Consider the following 21,947-nt stretch of genomic DNA (forward strand, 5'->3'; position numbering starts at 1 on the left):
AGTCCAATAGGATCAGTTTTATCATCAGAGCCACATACAACGCCCTACCTTCTGCAACCAACCTACATTTCTGGTTTGGAGAGGATTCAGCTTGTTCCCAGTGTCCTGCACCAGCAACACTTAAGCACGTCTTGGTGGGTTCCAAGACTCTCCCAAGGTAGCGACACCTGGCATCACATTCAAGTGGTAAAAAGCATAGCAGCGGAAGTAGCGAGGAAGTGGGTAAAACCCACACAACATTCCACCGATATAATTCATTCAGTATGGAGAGAAGCAGAGGATGAAACCAACTTATTTAAAACCAAGCCCACTGAATGCAACATGACATTGGGAAATCTCTGTCAAAAGCTTAACCTGCGCCCAGACCTGGTCCTTTGGTCTAAATCCTGCCTATAGGTCTTCATCATTGAGTTGACAGTCCCGTGGGAGGAGGTAATCGAAGAACCTAAAGAAAGAAAAACATATTCCATATTCATATTCTGGCATCTGAAGCAGAGGATCGGAGCTGAAACGTAAAGGTTCGCCCAGTTGAGGTGGGATGCACAGGCTTTGTGGCCAATTCCATCATTAGGCTCCTAAAGGAGATCAGCATCAGATGGCAAGTACTCCAAAATACCATAAAGGAATCATTCATTGGCCGTGGCTGAAGTGTAAGGATACAGTTTGGGTCCCACGTATGGGATGGTATTGTGGAATTAGCCCTAATACGTTGATTAAAATGTTGCCCCATTCAAAGTATTCAACTAACATGATGGTCATTGTGCCATTTCCAACAAGAAAACATTTTCCCACTGAATGTGTCTTATTGAATGCATCTGCTAATGTCCAATCAGGTGTAATGGTTTAAATGTTGTAAGAATTAGTTAGAATGTCTCGTGTTAAATGATGCAAACATTTCATATAGTGAGGTTTTGCACATTTGGAAGTTAGGGATGGATCTGAACATTCGGTTTTCTAACACTGGCCCTTTGGATGAAGGATAAAGTTTGGACACCCATGGTGTACAGCAAATAACACACCAGATGATGAAGTTTTGCTATCAAGTCAAGGGAGTCTCACCTCAAACAGCAGGCCAGAATAATTGTCCGGACAGGCATTAGTGTGAGGGTGAATCTTTGCAGGGACAACTGAACAAACAAACAAACAAACAAACAAACAAACAAACCCATTTGGTGATCCTTAACTGGATTGGCTGGCTTTACTTCAGAACACACACTCAATACAATGCCCAATTCCATTTTGAGTATACATACATATGTGAAGAACCCAAATTACACGTTCTCTTAACAAGCTGGGACTCATGTTTATGAATAGGCTCGCTTTACATGTGTGTGGAAATGATAATATATTGGCCGATGCTGATGTGTTCAAGAACATTTGTAATTTTCATAATAACACAGAAAAGGCTCACCGTTTTCAATGCATAATCACTTTGGAAAACAGTGTATGCATGATTGACAGAGCTTGTTAAAGGGCTCTTATTTTTCCAATCAGCAAAGTAATTAAAAATGGGCCTCATGGGCTCCCCCATGTAATCTGGCCACAGCAGCTAGATCACCCTTTGATAGTAGGAGAGTGATTTGCTGAACTCCCTGGAAACATTGGCTATAAGTTTGCTGTCTTCATTAATGAAAATAGCCCACACGCCTTATGTTCCTAAATATATATAGGCTTACTTGGTTTACAGGAACTGGCAAGCAACAAAAAAAGTGTCATCCGTGTGGATATCTCTCCTCCTGTGCTCTCCCTGCTTGTCATTGCCATCTCTGTCAGCAAAAGTCTTCAATAACCTTATAAGTGACGTTAAAAACAAACTTTCATTTGATATTTCAAACTGATGGATTGGATTTCTTATGGGAAACATTGATTCACTTTGGGTGTATTTCAGTTTGAGTCAGATATTCTGGATTACATGGATGCATAGCATGGGTTTGTTGATATTGACTATATTAAGATAGCAATATAGCTAAAGCCCCGTTACACCCAATGCCAGGTTTAACCCTTGTGCCACCTTCAAATATATTACCCTCTCTTGGAGTATGACTGGTTATGTCTCTGCCTCTCAAAATCAGCAGGAGTAGTGATTGTACAGAAAATGAACGGTTGTTTGGATCACTTATTTTCTATAGACGGATTGACTATTTTTCACTTATTTTCTTATGTAAATGTTGACAGATGTGGCTCACATATTTCCACATTTACCAAACTCTGGATCTTACTCACTGTGTTACTTCTGAACATTTCTGCCAACTCCAGAAGAAGACTCTCGCGGCGTCATATATATAATAAGTCACAGGACCAGCCAAACCATGAAAAAGGCGCGGAAAATACAATTCTTGCACATTTCTCAAACGACTCAAACCATTCCCATGTCCAAACCTTCAGTTCATTCACACCATAAGTTTATCATGTCCCCCAAATTCCAGGTTTTACCGGAATTCTACATTTTCTGACAACATTTAATGGCATTTTCCCATATTGCTCAGCTAATTCAAACTATTCCATTCATCTTTCCATCTTTTATACTGCTTATCCCCACAAGAGTCGTGGGAATGCTGTCGTGAGCCTATCCCAGCTGTCTTCGGGCGAAAGGCAGGGTACACCGTGGACTGGTCACCAGCCAATCACAGGGCACATATAGACAAACAACCATTCACACTCACATTCATACCTACATTCATACCCCCACCTATGTGGGGGTACCCGGAAAAAAACCCACCCACGCACGCACGGGGAGAACATGCAAACTCCTTACAGAGATTGCGGAGCGGGGAATCGAAACCGGGTCTCCTAGCTGTGTGGCCAAACCATTACAGCATGAGAAAATTCAAGCTCAATTTTTTAATTAAAAATCTTAATTACTACTTTTCCTGTAATTCCACATTTTGTGAATGTGACATAAAGCTTCAGGTCCTTAGAATTCACACTCGATTTCTACATAAATTGCCTGCTCTAGGTATGTTCAATGTTCTCTCTTGTCACCTTTTTTTAAACTTCTGTGCAAGGCCATGAGAAATAACATGGTGGCCCTGGAGGTGGTTGATATTTTTTTATGCTTGAGAGTGGACAGCTTCTGACTAGTTACAGTAATCCATAGAATGTTTCATTACTCCACAGCCTGTGCACCTTGTGCACACACATTTGATACATATATAAAAATACATAATAACATGTATAACATTGCTGTTTAGAGGCCCAGAGGGTCTGCTGATTATAAAAACATACTAGTGTATTTTACATACAATTAAATTTCAGTCTTAGCAAATCATCCATTGACAACAATCATAAAAAAAAAAAACTCAGGATGTGACCAAATAGTTGAATGCCATATTTTGTCCTTAATATCTGCTCAGTATGCGTTGACACTTGCCATTAAAGGCTCTTAACGGGTTGTTGTGTCATCTTCATGCTGATCTTCTCATCAGTGTAGGAGTACTCATGAGGTCTCAAGAGTGTCATCTTCCTTAAGGTGCTCTGATTGGACATATTGCACCCTTATGTCCTTGTCACTACCTTCTAATAACGTCGGCAACAACACCCTCTAAAACCCTCTGTAATATAGCCGATGCAGAAAGATATAGCTAGGCATGTTCAGAGTGGGAATAACAACATTCCGGAATATTAATGCACGTCATGAGAAGGGGAGAGAATGCACGATAAACATCGAAATTCTTTCAGATACATCAAAGCTGGCAAGTAATGAACTCTGTGTCTTCAGGGCATGGAGAAATATCACATTAGGGGTGTACTGTATATTTCCCATTTCAGCGTATGCATTCAGATCATATTTCATCCAAGACATATCCTGCATTTGGCTCTGTTCTAGCCAATTCCCAGGGGTCTATGTTTGCATGATCGAGGGCCAGCAACAACACAGGTTTACCTAAATGACAAAAGCGAACCCCTGCACAGAGAGTAATACCCTGTGTTGATGTTGTACTTAGAACCGTACGGTTATCGGTTTAGCATGCACAAAAATCAAAAAGGTTCAAAGGTTCTTGTAGCAATTACCTGTGAATTACAGTTGCTTTTTATTTTCTTTCCGTGAAACAAAATGGACTCTAAATGCATCGGCCTCTTCGCGTTCATGGCCTATATGGTAATGAGTGTCCTGAGGTGGTGTTTTAATAACAGGTTTTTTTTGCAGCGTTTTCATCCAAGCTGGAAAGTGAAAATATTGACATGAATAAGCACTCGCCCACCTATTTTCTGGGTCATTCTGGTTAATAGGGTGCAATATTGTCACCATAGGACTGCAATAGAGTTCTAGTGGGAGGCAGGAAAGGTTAGTTTCTTCCTCTCAATAACAAACAGTTTCATCATACCCCCGGAGCGACACCACACAATGTAAATACAGCTTGAGACAGTATTTTCTTATGTTCATATTAACCCTTTAGACAAATATATTATATTATATTACAATTTCAAAAGGCTGTAGCTTAGATAAAGGCATACTAGAAATGAGAAAACTCATCAGTATGACCCAAGGTTTGTGATGGGAGTGAATTCAATAATCTAATTAGCATATTATGACATCACCAGGCTTGCTTGTGAACTTTGTAGATCAATGGCATGTTTTTACTGAAAACTTTGGGCTGTAAGCCCCTGTTAGGGTCTAATGGAAAATGAAGTAAATATGCCGCATATCTCTTGGAGATGGCACACATCCCCTATCTTGGACTCAGACTATCTACTGATCTACTGATGGGTGTAAAACAGCGATTTTGGAACTACTACAGACAGTTGAGCAGAGCAAACATACTAAGTGGATGAATGGTCCAAATTCGACTACAGCTGCTAGTGTTGTGACTGCACATGTAAGGAGGTGGAAGCCTTTCACAGATGGGGAATACATAGAATCAAAGAACATGTATTCTCAGAATTAAAAAATAAACAGGAAAAGAAAAACCTCTCTTTGCAAAGACAGTCAAGGACAGAGCCAATAGAATGGCATCAAACATCACCAGTAGGCACATTGATGACATGAATTCAACGCAAGCATAGTCAATTGACTGTGCTGAATCGAGTTAGGTAAAAGATATTGAGCAGAGATTGATGTACAGATGTTTGAATGTAATTTACAGAAATTACTTTAAAAAGGCCTACATCTTTCAGTGTGTTGAAGCAGCTCTGCACTTTTGTCAGTTGGTTCTGTTGCTAAACTTGTAAAAGTTCATAATCTGTGTAAAGTTTTGTGGCTACAGACTTTTTTTTTTTTTTTTACTGGAAGTGGAGGCAAAGTGGCTCTTTTGATTGTAAAGGTTCCTGACCCCTGTCTAGTCCTAATGTATGAGGTACACAAGAGTGGAAGCCTGGGTGACTCAGTGTTCTGTACACATAAACTCCATTTCACTTCTGCACCAGTTAAAGTGGTCACGACACGAAAAAAAACACATGAATCTTATTTCACAGTGAAAAACAACATTGACAGGAATATTTCCTGTGTTAGACATGTGTTCCAATGTTGAAATATTTATATATTTTTTAAAATGTTCATTACTTCTTCCAGGTCTGGAGGAGGAGGAGCAAGTGGCATCTAAACCAGACAGTCCCACCTGGAACTTTCCCCGAAGTTTGACGGACAAATGTTCTACTACTACCCTGCAAATGGAAATAAAAAGTCAACAACCCACAAGGTGTTTGACCATGGAAATGCGTGCCAAGGCCATCAGACTGCTGAATGCCAAATACGCCCCTCTACCTGCTCTCACACAAAACTTTAAATTATTATTATTTATTTAAAATTATTTAGATTATTTCTGAAATTTACTACTTTATCTAATTTATTTAATAAATAAATATAAATATTAATTATAATTAAATAATTATTTAATGAATATTTATTTAACAAACTACACATTTATTTTTTTAATTTTAATTTATCTATCAATCATCCATCCATCCATCCATCAGCCAGCCTAGCGGCTATTCATCCATCCATTTTTTATGCCGCTTATTCTTATTAGGGTTGTAGGGGTATGCTGGAGCCTATCCCAGCTGACTTTGGATGAAAGGCGGGGTACACCCTGAACTGGTTGCCAGCCAATGAGTGCTGGCAGCTAATGCAATGCTCATTCCTACCTTGCTTGTTATGACGCGCTCACTCGCTGGCTAATGTGGCAAAAATCAAAAATAAATGGGTTGTGAAATCGCCAAAACAATAGTTGTCTCTCGTTGTCTATCACTGCCAATTACAACGCAATATTAGTGAATGTTATTGCTGTGAATATGATGTATATATATTCTTCACATGTTGCCATTGTTGTCAACGTGAATTGCTAGTGAAACATCAATTGTTATCACTCGTCTTTGTCGCCTACCTTGCATTGGATCTGCAAAGCACAGTAACAGTGACTATTATTATTGTGAATGTGTCATTTTCTTGGCTTTGCTGTGAATTCGTGGCTGCATGTTTTTAAATCTGGTTCCTCGAACATAGCTTGGCAGTGACGTGGTGTTGATTCAGTCAGATGTACAAAAATAAAATAACCTATTACTCCAAAATGTCATACAATAACCCAGTTCTTTTTCTTTTTCAGGGTCGATATCGCTCACTCCGGAGTGGGGGCTGTCTTCCTGCAGAGATCTATGGTTGACCAAAAGCTGCACCCCTGCAACTTCTCATGTCACCTCAGACCAGCCAAACGCAGCATTGACACAGGTAGGACATACGTACTGTTGCTGCTGTCTTTTGGGTTGGTGTTGCAACAGTGGAGCTACAGTCTGAAGGGCAACACACACCTCTTTGTCATCCTCACCGATTAGAAAAACCTGGCCTACATCTTCTCGGCCCAGAGACTGAACTCTCCTTATGACTTTGACGAACTAGAACTATACAGGCTGCTCTCAGATGGCCAATTTTCTATATTATATGACTATAACCTCATGAGATTAATGCACAATTGCCGATGCATTTTATTATATTTTAACAAACTGATAACTGATAACTGATTGATTTTTTAAAAGTGAGAAGTGGAGCCTATCCCAGCTGTCTTCAGGCAAGAGGCGGTGATTGGTGGCCAGCCAATCACAGGGCACATATAGACAAACATATATCTTCTTGCATGATCAAATAATATTAATATTTAGAAGAACTAAGTGCATTATTGACACATATTATTCCCAGTGTTTCTTCAGCCACATTTGCCCCCCAGCTCTTAAATTTGTGGGGTTGTTTAGTTTTTTTTTGCGTGTGTATGGAGTGTTGATAATGTGAATGAATGACTTCAGTAGGCAACAGCATGGTAACAGAAGATAGAGATGTTGTTTTTCATTTCACTTAGTCAGTGAACTGAACAACTGCTGGCAAATGAGACCAGATGGCTCTTGTCAGTGAGAATTCACTATTTATTTAGCATATAACACCACATATGCTACCTGTCTAGCAGAATACCAGAATAGTTGTAAACAAGGTTTCATGCTGGTATTTAAATAGCCAATTGATGAAGGATAAAGCACATTCTTATTGAATCATCATTGAACGTGTGAAAAACAGACTAACCAGTAGAAACCACATAAGTAATACCTCAGGGTGTAGTCCTTCATCACTTCAGATTAACTGGATGCATGTTCAGGGTTGGGAAATGATAGACGTCTGCAGGTATTGGATGGTAAATAGCAAACTATAATAACAGGGAAAGTAGCTATGTTGAGTTTTGGATTGACATATCTTATTGTTTGCATAGAGTTTTATCATTTAAATTCTATTTATGGAATTGAGGGAGTCACATATGGTTTAACACCACCTGTATTGACAAGGAACACAATTTGGCTTGTCTAGTCTAAACTTCCAATGGTTTCCATCCCACACAGGCTACGCCAATCGATGCCAGTCTATCGATGCCATGTATAATCATTCTTTGAATTTCATTGAATTTTTCGATACGCACTTTGCCTGGCTGTTCTAGCTGATAGAATTATCCGCCTAGCTTTGCGTCTTTGGACTCCAAATGTGACTCTCTACTACAGTGATATTTTATTTTATATTTAAAACAAGTAATTTGGAGCTCATTTTTCTTTTACGGTGTAGTGGATATTACCAGTATGTAAAACTTATTCCAGTGTCCATTGGAATTGCAATTCATTAAAGTCAAACAATTCATTCTTTTCTATGCCGCTAGTCCTCACTAGTTGTGGGGGTATGCTGGAGCCTATCCCAGCTGACTTTGGGGTACAACCAGTGAGTCAAACAATATTTTTACAAACTTTGAAATATAGACATTTAGTCTATAGTATGTTCTTTATTATGTATTATTAGTTACAAAGCGAGACAGCACTTTTAATATCAAATAAAAAACGTATCAAAATATAAAAATGTAAATATCAAAATGTAAAAAAAAAAAAAATACGGGAAAAAATGCAACTGAAAGCTGTGCTATTACTGATCATAATTTATCATTAATACTCTCCATCCAGGGGGTGAATGATCTCTCCAAAACAGGTCTGTACATTGTATCATCTGCGGTATGAGAAAGGCAATTACACACCTTTCTTTAACGACAGACTTTCATGTGATTCTCTCTGCACCTCCTTTTCCCCTGATACATCTTTTCACAAGGACCTAACAGATCCAGCGCTGATAAGCCACTGCTGATAGAGGTTGTCTCCTGACATGTGCCCACATCTTGTCAGTAAGGCTTTGATAGTGGCTTTATCTAAATTGCATTGAAGAACTGCTGTTCCGCTGAAGCCTTTAATGCACACAATTAGAAAATACACTTCTACTTGCACCGATCTTATTTTACCCCTTCTATCAATGGAAAAGCCACTGGATACCATCCGTAAGTGAAATGAGTTCATTTTTTTTTCAACTATTTCAAATACATGAATTTTAATGTTGGGCTTTCACTTCCATAAATAAACTTGGTAAACGGAAGAAGTGGAAAACCAAAAGCACCATGATTCATTCATACACTATATAAGTCAATTACTACAAGCCAGTATTTTCTGTCTCTGTGAATGACAAATATTTTTAATTTCCCAACATTTTAACTTTCTTCTTAACTCATTCAATACCAAAGACGTAGTTATATTTATAAACCCAAACACCGCATCCCAACAAGATATTGATATGTCTTTTACGTTTTTTTGTTGTCCGCGAGAGCCTGATGGAGGTGATGGTGCAACTCCTCAAGGAGTCCTCACTGATTACACTTGAGAGCAAGTTTGATGCCATAACATTAACCACTAGATGGCAGAATTTGGATGGACTTGATAAGAGCTGAGAAAGGAGACATATGATGTTATGCTTGAAATGTATCTTTTCACAAAAAAATTTCCTAAAACTGAACCACGTTCTACTGCTGATTACTAAACAACGGAAAAAGGTATAAACAAACTATTTTTTCCGATGAAAGACATGAGTGCAATCTTCTTTTGGTAGGTTCTATGTTTATATTGCCATAGAAGACTAGTCACTGAAAAAAAAGATTAGTCACTGAAGGTGTTGCCTTTTAAAATAATCATCGTAAATGTTCTAGTCTTTTCATATTACAATTATGATTTTAAAAAATGTTGTTTTTTCCGTTAGTATTTTAACTCTATGCTATTAAAGTGACACAATATTTCAATATTATTACTGCAGAATTTCAGACTTTTTTGTATCTTACAACTTTTTACTTTTCATATGTCTTGACTTTGTTTCTTTTTAAAGTTAATGTTGATTTTTCCACTTTTGCTGCTACTGTTTTTTGTTGTTGTTGTTGTTTTTTTCTTGTTAATATATTTATAGAATGTGCCATGGGTTGCAAATGGCCACGTTGGACACCCCTGGTCTAAGCTAAGTACAACCCTTAAAAGACTGAACAATTTCCATGAATAAGCATTTGCCGAAAGTGGTAATGAAGTTGGAGGGACGTTAAAACATCCTAATTTGCATACATTCCTTTATATAAAAAATGAATTGTTGTAAAAGTGTGGTCGGAGATGCTTTTGTATATTTGTATTCATCTGTCCTCCGTTTTGCAGTAATTCTTACAGTTTGTGTTAGTAGTATATCTAGTATAATATCTGGTATAGCAAACCCTTATGACCCAAAGCATTATAGCACCTACCTTTCAGCCAGTGTCTCAGTTCATAGCCGTAATGATCTAATGATCAGTAAAGTAATGGTTTGCCCAAAGTCAGCTGGTATAGGAAGCAGGACAAGAATGCTAGAAAATTAGCAAATGACCTATAGTATTTAAATGTGATACTCAATGTCACAAGTTTCCCTTTATAACCATCTTTGGGTAAGTCCCCAAGAGCCTCCAAAAGGGTCAGTGCCGTTTAGTGGCCTTATTCATAAGAATATATAGTGTATGCCTTGTTTTGCCCACTGGGCTACATTATGCAAATGGTAATGTCAAGTTGGAACTCCAAACGTCTTGTTTGTGATTTATGTCTTTGACTTCCGAACCAAGCAAGCAACATTTATTTATGTAACACAACATGCATAATTGATGTAAGCGTTGAGAGATCTGGAAAGAGTTCTCACTGAGGGACCTGCCTGATCAGGATATGTAGTAGCTGCTAAGTATTGGGTAGCTCCTTTAAACCATCATGGCTCTTTGGCTTTACATTCATCTCTTGCCACCTAGTGGTTCAAATCACATTTCACTCGATCACATTGTCTCATTCAATTTCTCATTCACTGCCAGCCCTTTTCAGGGAAGAGAGTTTGGGGGGCATTTTTGCTTAACTTTCAAGACCCACGACATATTGACTTTTAGGACTACATAAACATTGAAACTATTTAAAGAAACTTTAAACCCTCTTCTTTTATCAGAAAAAAGTTTGTTTTTAGCCTTTTTGGGTCTTTATAATTCAGCAGTAGAACATGTTATATACGCGGTGTGTGGGACATTCAGTGGGTGGATCAGGAGTCTCGATGAGAGAATAGAAAAAAGGGCGAAACATGCTTAACTCCAAATACATAAAAATCACTTAAACACAAATGGGATAATAGGCCCTTAATGCACAAACTTGTATTTACATCGATGTCTAAAATTTAGCACTAGCAATAAATGATCACACTTTACAGCGTACTTGTTAATATGAGGGCCACAAAGGATGGTCTGAATGCAGACTTCCATCCAATATAGATGGAGAACACATTTGTCAGCCACAGCCTTCGTGGAATTCTCAATTCTCAAAACAGCCCACAAATGCAGACTCGAAGGCTACAGATCCCGAGTTCAGACACAGCCAAGTAGTGTAGACAATGGATAAGATGCAGGCCATGACAAGTTCTTGGCTTTGCAAATATGGCTCTACAGATAACTTGTAGGCTTAAACAAGTTTGTAATGTGTCGGTTCATTCAGTTTATATAATCATATTACCATAAACCTTTGTTTTTCCTCTGTTAACCTTAGTTAAATGCAATGAAATACATACATGCAGTATCATTGCTAAGCACAGAAAGAGCTTCACAAGCTGCTAGTAGAATGGCACCAAAACCAACCGTGATCAAATCATTAAGAACCTCAAGGAGAGAGGTCCAATTGCTGTGAAGAAGGCTTCAGGGTACCCAAGAAAGTCCAGCAAGCATCTGGACTGTCAGGACTGATTTGGCTGCAGGATTCGGTGTGCAGCGCTTGCTCAGGAATATCAGCAGGCAGGCGTGAGTGCATCATCACACACAGTGATGGGCATCACGGACGGACTGGTATTCTGCAAAATATACAAGTTTTGGAGTCCTGAAGACTGAGTCAGAGTCCTGTGTCTGTGAACCAACCTGAAATCATTCATATGTGGGGTTGCTTCTCAGGCAAGATAGTGGGCTCACAAACAATTTTGCCAGATAACACAGCCTTGAATAAAGAATGGTCATACCAAAATAACCTCCGAAAGCAATGTCTCCCAACCATCCAAGGACAAACAATGCCTTTTCCAAAGGGAAAAGTGATAACTAAGTGGCTTGGGTAACATAAAAATACGGAAGCAGCAAACTTTGTCAAATCCAACACTTCTGTTATTCTCAAAACTTTTGGCCACAACTTTGTTATGGTTCTTCAGATAGCTTGACATTTATAATGTGAGCACTCACTGTGTTATCATTGTTGCCCATGGTTTTGCCTTCAACTGTCATTTCAAATAATCATTTTTAAATGAAATTATAGCTGTCTTCTAATTGCACGTATGCAAGGAAACGTGGGCTGGAAATGTCAACAGGAAAGAAGCCCATCAAATCAACGCCAGCGCCACCGCTGAACAAAAGGAATAAACTTTATGCTGAACATGTACAGTACATTTTTGATTCTGATAATATTTTCAAATTTAAAAAAATACAGAAATGATTAATCACACAGAAAGTTCATCAGATAATAGAAAAGGACCTGATTCTTTATAAGATGCAATTGAACATAGTAAATGTTTACGTTTTGTGACTGTGATGCACAGCAGTAAGCAGGACTCGAACCCGCTCAGTAGGGGGCAATCCAGTTTTGTTTAAAGGTTTACACATAATGGTGTTAAAAAGAGGTTTTTTTTCGGATATTACTTTGTCACACTTAAATCAAACAAATTTAAATATCAGTCAATAACAATTCAACTGAACATAGAATGTAGTTTTTCATTGAAACAATTTATTATTAAGAGAGAAAAAAGTCTTTGTGCGAAAAAAGTGACTGCCCCCCATGTTAGAACAAGTTTTGGGACTCCGGCAAACCACAGTGAGAGCAATTACCACAAATCATGAAAATATGGAACAGTGGTGAACCTTCCCAGGAGTGACCGGCCAACCAAAATGACCCAACCAAAGCGCCGACTCAAGAGAACAAGAGTTCACAAAAGACCCTACATCAACATTCAGGTCAGCGTTCATAACTCCACCATAAGAAAGACACTGGGCAAAAATGGCCTGCATGGCAGAGTTCCAGGACCAAAACCAATGCTGAACAAAAAGAACATTAAGGCTTCTCTCAGTTTTGCCTGAAAACATCATGATGATCTCCAAGATCTTTGGGGTGCTCACACTTTTTTGGCCAATTAGCTAATTTTAAAATGACCAAGTCCAAAGATCTGCTTTCAACTGTAAATATTGAAAAATAAAAATATTTGTATATATTTACTATGTTCATAAATCTGAGTCTTTATTAGGGTCCAATCCGGATTTTATGCTGCCGATACGATAATCCATGAGTGAAATCACCAATATCGATACCAATACTGATCACATCCATGTGGTGTAAATGTTTAAATGTACAAGTATTAGGAGTCACCAAGGTTCTAACACTTTTTTACACCCACTGTACATTATACACACCATCTGATTACTTTGGTACGGTAGCTTAAGGCCATCAGTTGCTTGAAATATAGAAGCCACAGCAGGACCTGTTCGTGCCAACAATCTTTCAAAATGCTGTGCGTACAGATAGCTGTGAGTGGGCTGTAGCCTCTTTGAAGATTTGTGTGTAAATGCATCCACTTCAATTCTGACAGCTTGTGAGAATGGGGAAAAAACTATGAGGTTTGGTTTAAGTGTCTATGGAACATCTTGATATGATATGAATGTTTCATTTTTGGCACCAAAACATATATTTTTGCAATTTTTCTTTTACTGATTTATTTGGGAAACTGGGACTTTCACGAAACAAATACTTAAATCTTCATGTGTCGATAATTTTTATTCCATCAATATACTGAAACTGAAGACCAACACTGATACTTGAACTGAAGTTTGGAGCAAGTTTGGGCTTCATTATAGATATAGATATATAGATATATAGATATAGATACATAGGGTACACAAAGTATATTATACAAGCTTTTTGTGACAGTTGAGCTAGTGAAAATAACACAACCCTAACAATATAAAAATACTTATTCAACTCAGAAGACAGCATTTTTGTGTACATTTCTTTTTTTTTGAATATGACAAAAAGGTTTACAAGAAAAAATACATGTTGAAGCTATGAGAAAAGGTCACAGTCTCATCAGGAAAAAGTCAGCAGTTTGATGAGAACATATTGAATAGGAAATAGGAAATTGAATAGGATATTACAAAATACATATTTTTACATAGAATTGTTGCAATGGCATTGTAGAAAACGAAAATAATTAATGTAAATCAAAAATATATCAAACAATTAATATAAATATGATATGAATAATTCATATTATCACAGGCTGTAAATCCACAAGCGTTCATGCCAGCACATTCTATCTTTCACTGAAAAAAATATACAGTATATTGCATATGCATAATAATGGTAATGGTTTTCGGCTTGCATTTTTGCCAAACTGCAAAAACTTTTGTGTATATTTCTGCATGTAATATGTCACGCAAGCTACCAAGCTTACACTTTTATATTCACAACTTCCAACTTGTCAGCTGTTCCTCCATAGACTTGCTTGTTTCAAGTCACCATCTCGAAGAATCAATGATTATCTTTTTTTTTTTTAGCAAATACAGCAACTGAAGTAATGAGCTGTCTTTTTTATCTGTTTTTATATCTTTAGAATGCACAGAAGAGACATGTGTTCATGTCTCACATAACAATTGCGGATGATTCCAAAAACGTGCAGTTTTCCTTGAACATTTATACACTTCTTTGTCACCTATAGACTATGTTACACATACAGTAAAAAAAAAAAACTGTAGTGTCAGCCCATGTCAGCCCACTTATCATGATATTGTGTGGATGTCAACAGTAACAATGTTAGTCCTCACAACTGTTTCAGTGATAAGCACCAGAAAGCAATTGTATTCTATATTGTATTGTATTGTTCTCCTGGATGACCCAGATCAGAATATGAATAAACTGGCTCCAAGATGGAAAAGGGCCATTTTTTGTTTGAAAGATGTGATAAAGGGTGGACTGAGAAGAGCAATTTTGCAGACAGTATACACCATAACAGACTCAACCCTTACAAAGGCACTTTGCAAAACATGTACATGCAGTAACAGACAGACATTTTCACTTGGTAATGACATTTTCCTTCCACCAGCCCCTCCCCTTGGCCACTCAAGTACAGAGGTTTTGTTTGGTAACAGTTAATTTACACTTTGAATATTGTGTGCTTGTTGGTTTGTGTCGTACATAATACTGTTTATTTGCATTAAATTCATTTATTGATTTGTATGTGAATTGCAGATGTTCACATTAACAGTATGGTACACTGTTGTAGGCCACAAGTGGTGTACAACCCACAACCTCCGAGACTGGTCAGAGTCGAAATATTAGGTTACAGTATCGGTAATGAACTGCTAGGCAATACGATATTTGTGTCTCTACAAATTATTAATAACATTATTTCTTAGTAATTTTAGAACTTTGTGGAAGTAAGGAAATTGGTCTGTAGTTGATGGTGAGTTTTATACATTGGCATGACTTTTCTGACTTTAGATTTGCATGTGTTTACAATATCAGTTATTTCTTCAGTGGGGAACAGGGAAAAGGAATATCTGCCTGTAGTATTTACGAGGGATGCTCCAATCGATCAAAACTGGGCGATTTCTGTGAAAAAGCATGTTTGATGATTCCGATCATCTATGTGATTGGTATCGTCTGATTTGGAGTCATGGATTATACATAGGTATCGGAATCAGCAGCATGAAACCCTGATTGAAGCATCCCTAATATTGACCAAATCTATGCCTGTTCGAAATAAATTAAACCGTTACCATTGTCAACAACACAAACGCTATCCATCCATCCATACCGCTTATACTCAGGAGTGTCACAGGCAAGCTGGAGCCTATCCCAGCTGTCTACGGGCGAGAGGCGAGGTACACCCTGGACTGGTCACCAGCCAATCACAAATCAGAAAGGAATTACCCATATTTTACCAGATGACACTGTCTTAAGGACATAGAAGATGCAGTGTATTTTCTGTCACATGGCACCACCACTGACTTTTTCTGTACTTTTTGTAAACCCATTGTCTTTTTTTCCTGTTCACACCTGCTTCGTGATAATTCAAAACCTAATGTATCATGAGCATGCAAATGTATCAATGAAACAAATAGGGAAAACACCAACAATACCACAATAATGACATTTAATTCACATTTATGCCAATATTTTAGCTTTTGAAAGCTGTGGCCTTAACTTTTGTTCAGCTGATAAACAGCCTATTTCTTGTCATTTTTCAACAGGTCTAAAAACTTAAATTTCCTCTTCTTTAGTGCTTCCAATTGTTCCAATTCCAATTCTTTTAAAATCAACTGCATTAGTGTCAGATTACTTGTTTTGGACTTACTTGGCTGATTTTTGGAAAGGTGCACTTTCTTTGAACTGGTATGAGGCTTGAGCTCCAAATGTGCATATGCCTACATATTACATGAACGATGACTCAACTTAGTTGTGAATTATGTGAGAAATGAGATTGCTGCCAAAATGTACAAGCTAGGTGAGGCAGCTAATCTCCTTGGCAAATGACTCGCTTGTCTAAGGTAATGATTAGAGTGTCTTAAAATTAATGAGGTAATGACTTATTGATAGGCAGCATGGTGGGTCGTTGGAGAAATGGGGATTTGTAATGAGGCAGTGTCCTCCAACATGCAGGTCAGGCGGATTACTCAGAAAATCTGTAACATTACTATAATAGGTGAGGGTTCTTGCAATAGTATTAGAAACTCATAAACCTCTGAAGTATAGCTGTCTGAGAGGATGCAATAAGAGCTCTTGGTTCCAGTGACCAAGTAAATAGTATAAGGTGAAAGGAATAAGTACCACTACTATACACAGATTTATAGTCTATTTTATGAACATGAAATTTGATCAAAAAGTTGATTCCACATAAGCTGGCCCCAAATCAATTTATATAAGACCACCACCCTTTGAACATGAAGAGATTGTTGTCACGACTCTTATCGTGTTTGCGCTAACTTGCAATGGGTCTCTTACAACACTAGGGAGGAATTTCGGTCCACTCATCTTTGCAGAATTGTTGTAATTCCGCCACAATGGAGGGTTTTCCAGGATAAAGGTCATGCTTACAGAACCTAAGTTGGTTTCAGCTTGAGGTCACAAAATAGATGCCCAGACATTCTCCTTTGGGATTTTTCTTTTAGATAAGATAATTCATGGTTGAATTTATCACAGCAAGTCTTCCAGGTCCAGAAGCAGCAAAACAGGCCACATAATATTTTCCCAAAGGTCTTGGGATCATCAAGATGCTTTCTGGCAAAATTGAGATGAGCCTTAATGTTCTTTTTGTTCAGCAGTGGTTTTGGTCTTGGAACTGCCATCTTTCCTATGGTGGAGTCATGAACACTGACCTTAACTGAGTCAAGTGCAGCCGGCATTTTTTTTGGATGTTATTGTGGGGTCTTTTAAAAGTTGTCGCTGCACTCTTGGGGTCACTCCTGGGAAGGTTCACTAGTGTCCATGTTTTTGCCATGTGTGGATAATGGCTCTCACTGTAGTTAGCAGGAATTTCAAAGCTCTACAAATTGATTTATAACTTTTTTCCAGACTGGTAGATCTCAATGGATCTCAGTTAAGTTATTATCACAGTCTTCATTGAGCGTTCCTGAGTCAGTGATAATAGAGTCTTTGTCAACCTGTGAGTCTCTGAACTCACTGGCTGATCGAGTGAATCGTTTGTTTTGTCAAGTCTGGGATGCCGGTCAGTCAGGAAGGGGATAGGAGAGTTGATTTGAAACAAGGACCAGATCTGTTGCTTTTTCCATGGGGCGACTAAGATATTTGTATAGTCAGAGTAACAGTTGCTCAATTAGTGAGACGTTAACTGGTTTCCTTTTTTAATTTAGGAAGTGGTTAGTAAAAGGAATTATGTTATGTTAATTTGAATGCACATGTACAGTTTCATGTTTACATTTGGCGTCAGAATTACATGTTAAACTAACCGAAACAGACCAGCCAGTTAATAAAATGCAGTGAGGTGTTGACAGGAAAACTCAAAGAGCTCACCAGCTTGTAGACAAGCCTAGTGGCTGTGATGAAGTCTGCTAACAGTGCAATAACTCAGTCTGCTCTGGAGTCTGCTGATCCACTGCCTGTTTTGGCAATTTTTCAGAAACTCATGGTCGCAATGCTGCTGCAATATATACACAAAAGTATTTGGTCATGTCCTTGCTACGCTTGAAATTGTCACGTTCTGCTGTGACACCTGTTGGTCTTTGTTATTGTTGTTGTTACAACTTGTGTCTTGTTTCTCATTCTTTTGTTATGTTTTGAAGTTCCCACTTATCTTGTGTTTGTCTTCTGCAGGCACCGGTCCTCCCTGAAACAGGTGGAACTAGTGGAAGCGAGCGTTTAGAAAATCCACACAAGCATAGGGAGTAGATTCAAACTCCACACAGACGTTCCAAAACTGATTGTGACACACATAGTATGCTAACCAATGAACCGCCAATCTTCTAACCACTTTGTTGCTGTTTGATGGTAGCTGTTCACTATAAAACAACCTAAAAAAGTACATTTAAATGAGTACTGCTGTGCTTAATAGTTCAGAAATTATGAATACCAATACTGTACAATTAATGCATGATTAATCACCTTGTACTTAAAATATGTCAATATATGTCTCCCTGTGTGGAATAACTTATAGAGGTTATGTCGAGGCAGTTGGACCCGAAGAATATTAATTGATGTATCATTTAATCGACAAGTCTTTACACGTCTAGCAGTACGACAGTCATGTTGTGACAAAACTGTTCCAACAAATGTGGAAGCATGCAATTGTTCAAAAAGCTCAGTGGGTGTGGTCAAACTACTGAGTGATGGATTAAATAACAAGAGTGCCTGGTTATTATTGTTTGTATACGGTGTAGAGGCAGTGCCTCACTACAGGGGGTGCACTTAACAGGTGAAATGCCTGTACAGTCCAGCTCTAGTTAATGGCACAATATTGGCATCTGTCAGTCTGATAGAAACTGAAAGAATTTACACTGTTGGATCTTACGGAAGTTCCAAGTAGGGCTTTGTTTAGCTGCATAAACTTGCAGAGCGACATTGCTGCAGAGGATGGACACAGTAGACAGTTATATTAAACTTCTTCATAGATCCTGGTTATGGAACCGAAAGGTCTAGTGGATTGGCTGTCGATCAAGAAACAGGACAATCAACGGCCCAAATGAAGGTTGTTGCTGGTGCTGAGTGCATCCCAATAACCATCACACGGCCTCTGTGAGAGAAGGGTTTACAAAGAAAAAACGTCTTTAAAGGCTTTGTCTCAATTGCCTGCTTGTAATTTGCAGGAAAAGCACCATACATGGGGCATTGAAAGATGGAAGAAAGAAAAATGAAACCTTGGCAGTTCTGATAGCTTCTAATGTTACTGGCATGACAAAGAGATCCGTCCTGAGATAGTTTCCATATACGGCACAGTGAAGGGAGTGCCATAATCTGAGGTGCTTTTTCCTTCAATGGAACAATGGAACTTCAAGTTGTGCAGGGGCGTTAAATGGTAGCGAGCTATGTGGAGATGTTCCAGGGAGCATCCCTCATAACAGAAGGCCATCGACTGTGTGGTAATGACTGGGTTTTTCAACAAGACAATGCTGCAGTTCACAATGACCACATGACAAAGGATTTTTTTTTCCAGACGAATAACGTCCATCTTTTGGACCATTTGGTGTGTTCTCCTGATCTAAATCTTATTGAGAACATTTGAGGATGATGGAAAGAGAAATTTAGAAAACCTTATTTTTGACATAAATTCATCCACCTTAAAAGTAAACATATGTTACTAAGCTTATATTTATTTAAAATTTGGAAAAATATAGAAACATGCTCACTACAAATGGAAATGCGTGCCTTAATATCAGACCGTTTTCTTTTTAGTTTTTGCTTCGTTTCGCCCTGATCCAATCACAGTGGTTCATTTAGCCATTTTTATGCTTGGAAAAGTTTAATTTTGGGAAAAAATATGAGCAATTTGCTTAATTATGCTTTTTTTATACCAACAAAAGGCCGTAATCAACCACAAAAGAGCATAATTTATTAATTAATGTAGACCACACGACAGAGGCAGGGAGCTATATTCGCACCATGATGTAGCAAGCGGCATCTTGTAATTGAAAAGGATGACAAATAAAATAATAATAAAAGTGGGTTTTGCCTTAGTGGGCACAGAAAAATGTGGGTTCCAACATCCAAGTGTTTTAGATTGTTTAGATGACATGAGAAAGAATAAAAGTCAGCCGTGTCAGTCCTGCAGCCAACTGCCTCTCTTTCTATTAAAATGACTCATGGACTTGGTGAAAGCTATATTTTAAAAATCATAATTTACCAGGCTCCTTTTTGAAATGTGACAAATGTGGAATGACGTTCTTCACATCCAAACAGTAATCATCTCAATAATTAGCTTGCAAGAAAAATTACCTTGGCTGATGTGGTGATACAGTCTTATACCTGACTCCAGGACTGACCCTGTAATTGCAATGACAACACAGAGCACAAAGCTAATTGGTTTTTGCCTCACCATTATCTTTTAAATACCATTCGAGATTGCACTCTTTTTAATCTGGGATCCAATATGTCTCTCCTTCAGTCTTGTTAACCTCCAGAGAATGAAGTGACATACCCACCAGATTAGAAGACCGATCTGAAATATTTATCTGTGTTTTTGTCAACAACTTGTTATTTATGTACGTGGTTCATAATTACCTTCTGCATTGTACAAACATGTTAAGATGACTAATTGGCTTCATGGGTATTGTAAATTGACTGTGAAATGTATGTAAGAAATCAAAAAGCAATATGATACAATATCTCTATAATGTGGCAACACACAGTGGTGGTACATGAAATCGTATTGCAGTGGGTAATACACAGTAGAGAGTAGACTTATTACTGCACGGACACCAGGATCGTGCATCAGCAGTGATGTCACAGTTACTAAGAGTAATCTGATTACTGAATGAAAAAGTAACTTAGTTACTTTACTTTATTTTGAAAGTAACAAAGTTACATTACTAGCTACATTTTCAGGTACTTAACAGCGGCTGTCTGCAACATCCTTTCACCACAGAACCACAACCTGTCTATTATATAAAATAGTTTATATTAAACATATAACTGTTTTATATATATATATATATATATATATATATATATATATATATATAAAATAAACGGCCAACTGAATACCGCCATCCTGACAACCGTTATTCAGCCACCACTACAATAGCAACACAGAGTGACTGTGGATAAGTAACTTCAATCAGATTACTTGTTTTGAAATAGTATCGAGTTAGATTACTCGTTACTGGGAAAAAAGATTATGCAAGAGTAACGCTTTACTTAGTAACTTGTTACAGACATCATAATTTAAAGTCGGATGGAAAACTGCTTGTAGTACTGAACGCAGTGCTTTTGAGAAAAATACAATCAACAATATTGTTATGTTTATTCACCAATTTCACACATCTCAAATATATGAAATAATTCCAATTTATATATATATATATATATATAAATATTTTGAGAATAAGGTCTCAAGGATCACTTACACACATAGTTACATAGTTCTGTAGCTGAAAAATGAACAATTATTGCTGTGTGTTGTTGTGACCACTGGGTGGCAGTGTGTTATGTGTGACGCCTCTCGTGTAGACCGTTGTTTATTTTTTTCCTTGTTGTATTAAAACATTCTTGCAGTAGATTGATGCCTCAGAATGCGTATCCCTCCAATAAATACAGTATTGTGATATGAGGACTAACAGGCTGAGTACTCACACAAGGACTCCTGTGACATTTACATCTGATAGCATTAGCATAATTATTCATATTTCTTATTGCATTTTATTCCTGATGTTCATATGTGAACGTGCAGCGTATTCCCTTGCCTGGAAATCTAGCTCACCTATAGATGGATGATATCATCAGAGAATGCTTTTTTTTTCCATTTATTTTCTCCATGTGCCCTCAGGTACCTCATAGGTTGTCAATAAAAGGTGACACCATCTCTGAATTATTGAAATAGTGGCACTTTCAAAGCCAACTTTAAGCTGAAAGCCTGGACATAACCTGGTCACGACCAGGCTATGAGCGTA

General features: G+C 37.9%; 1 protein-coding gene across 6 annotated transcripts in view; it reads right to left on the reverse strand.

Annotated features, from left to right (window-relative positions):
• LOC131129867 (regulator of G-protein signaling 21-like) overlaps positions 1 to 21,947 on the reverse strand; it is a 49,763-nt gene that overhangs the window by 20,777 nt on the left and 7,039 nt on the right. For 3 of the 6 annotated variants that reach the window (XR_009129906.1, XR_009129907.1, XR_009129910.1), the window contains exons 2-3: positions 367 to 445; positions 67 to 167 (exon numbers count right to left, since the gene is read on the reverse strand). The gene's annotated coding sequence lies outside the window, so the exon portion shown is untranslated. Of the gene's footprint in view, positions 1 to 66; positions 168 to 366; positions 446 to 1,059; positions 1,128 to 20,274; positions 20,323 to 21,947 lie in introns of those variants that run through there. The other 3 variants (XR_009129909.1, XR_009129908.1, XR_009129911.1) reach the window with 2 other exon arrangements.

This window comes from Doryrhamphus excisus, chromosome 5 (genome assembly GCF_030265055.1).
Source record: "Doryrhamphus excisus isolate RoL2022-K1 chromosome 5, RoL_Dexc_1.0, whole genome shotgun sequence".
NCBI classification, from domain to species: domain Eukaryota; kingdom Metazoa; phylum Chordata; class Actinopteri; order Syngnathiformes; family Syngnathidae; genus Doryrhamphus; species Doryrhamphus excisus.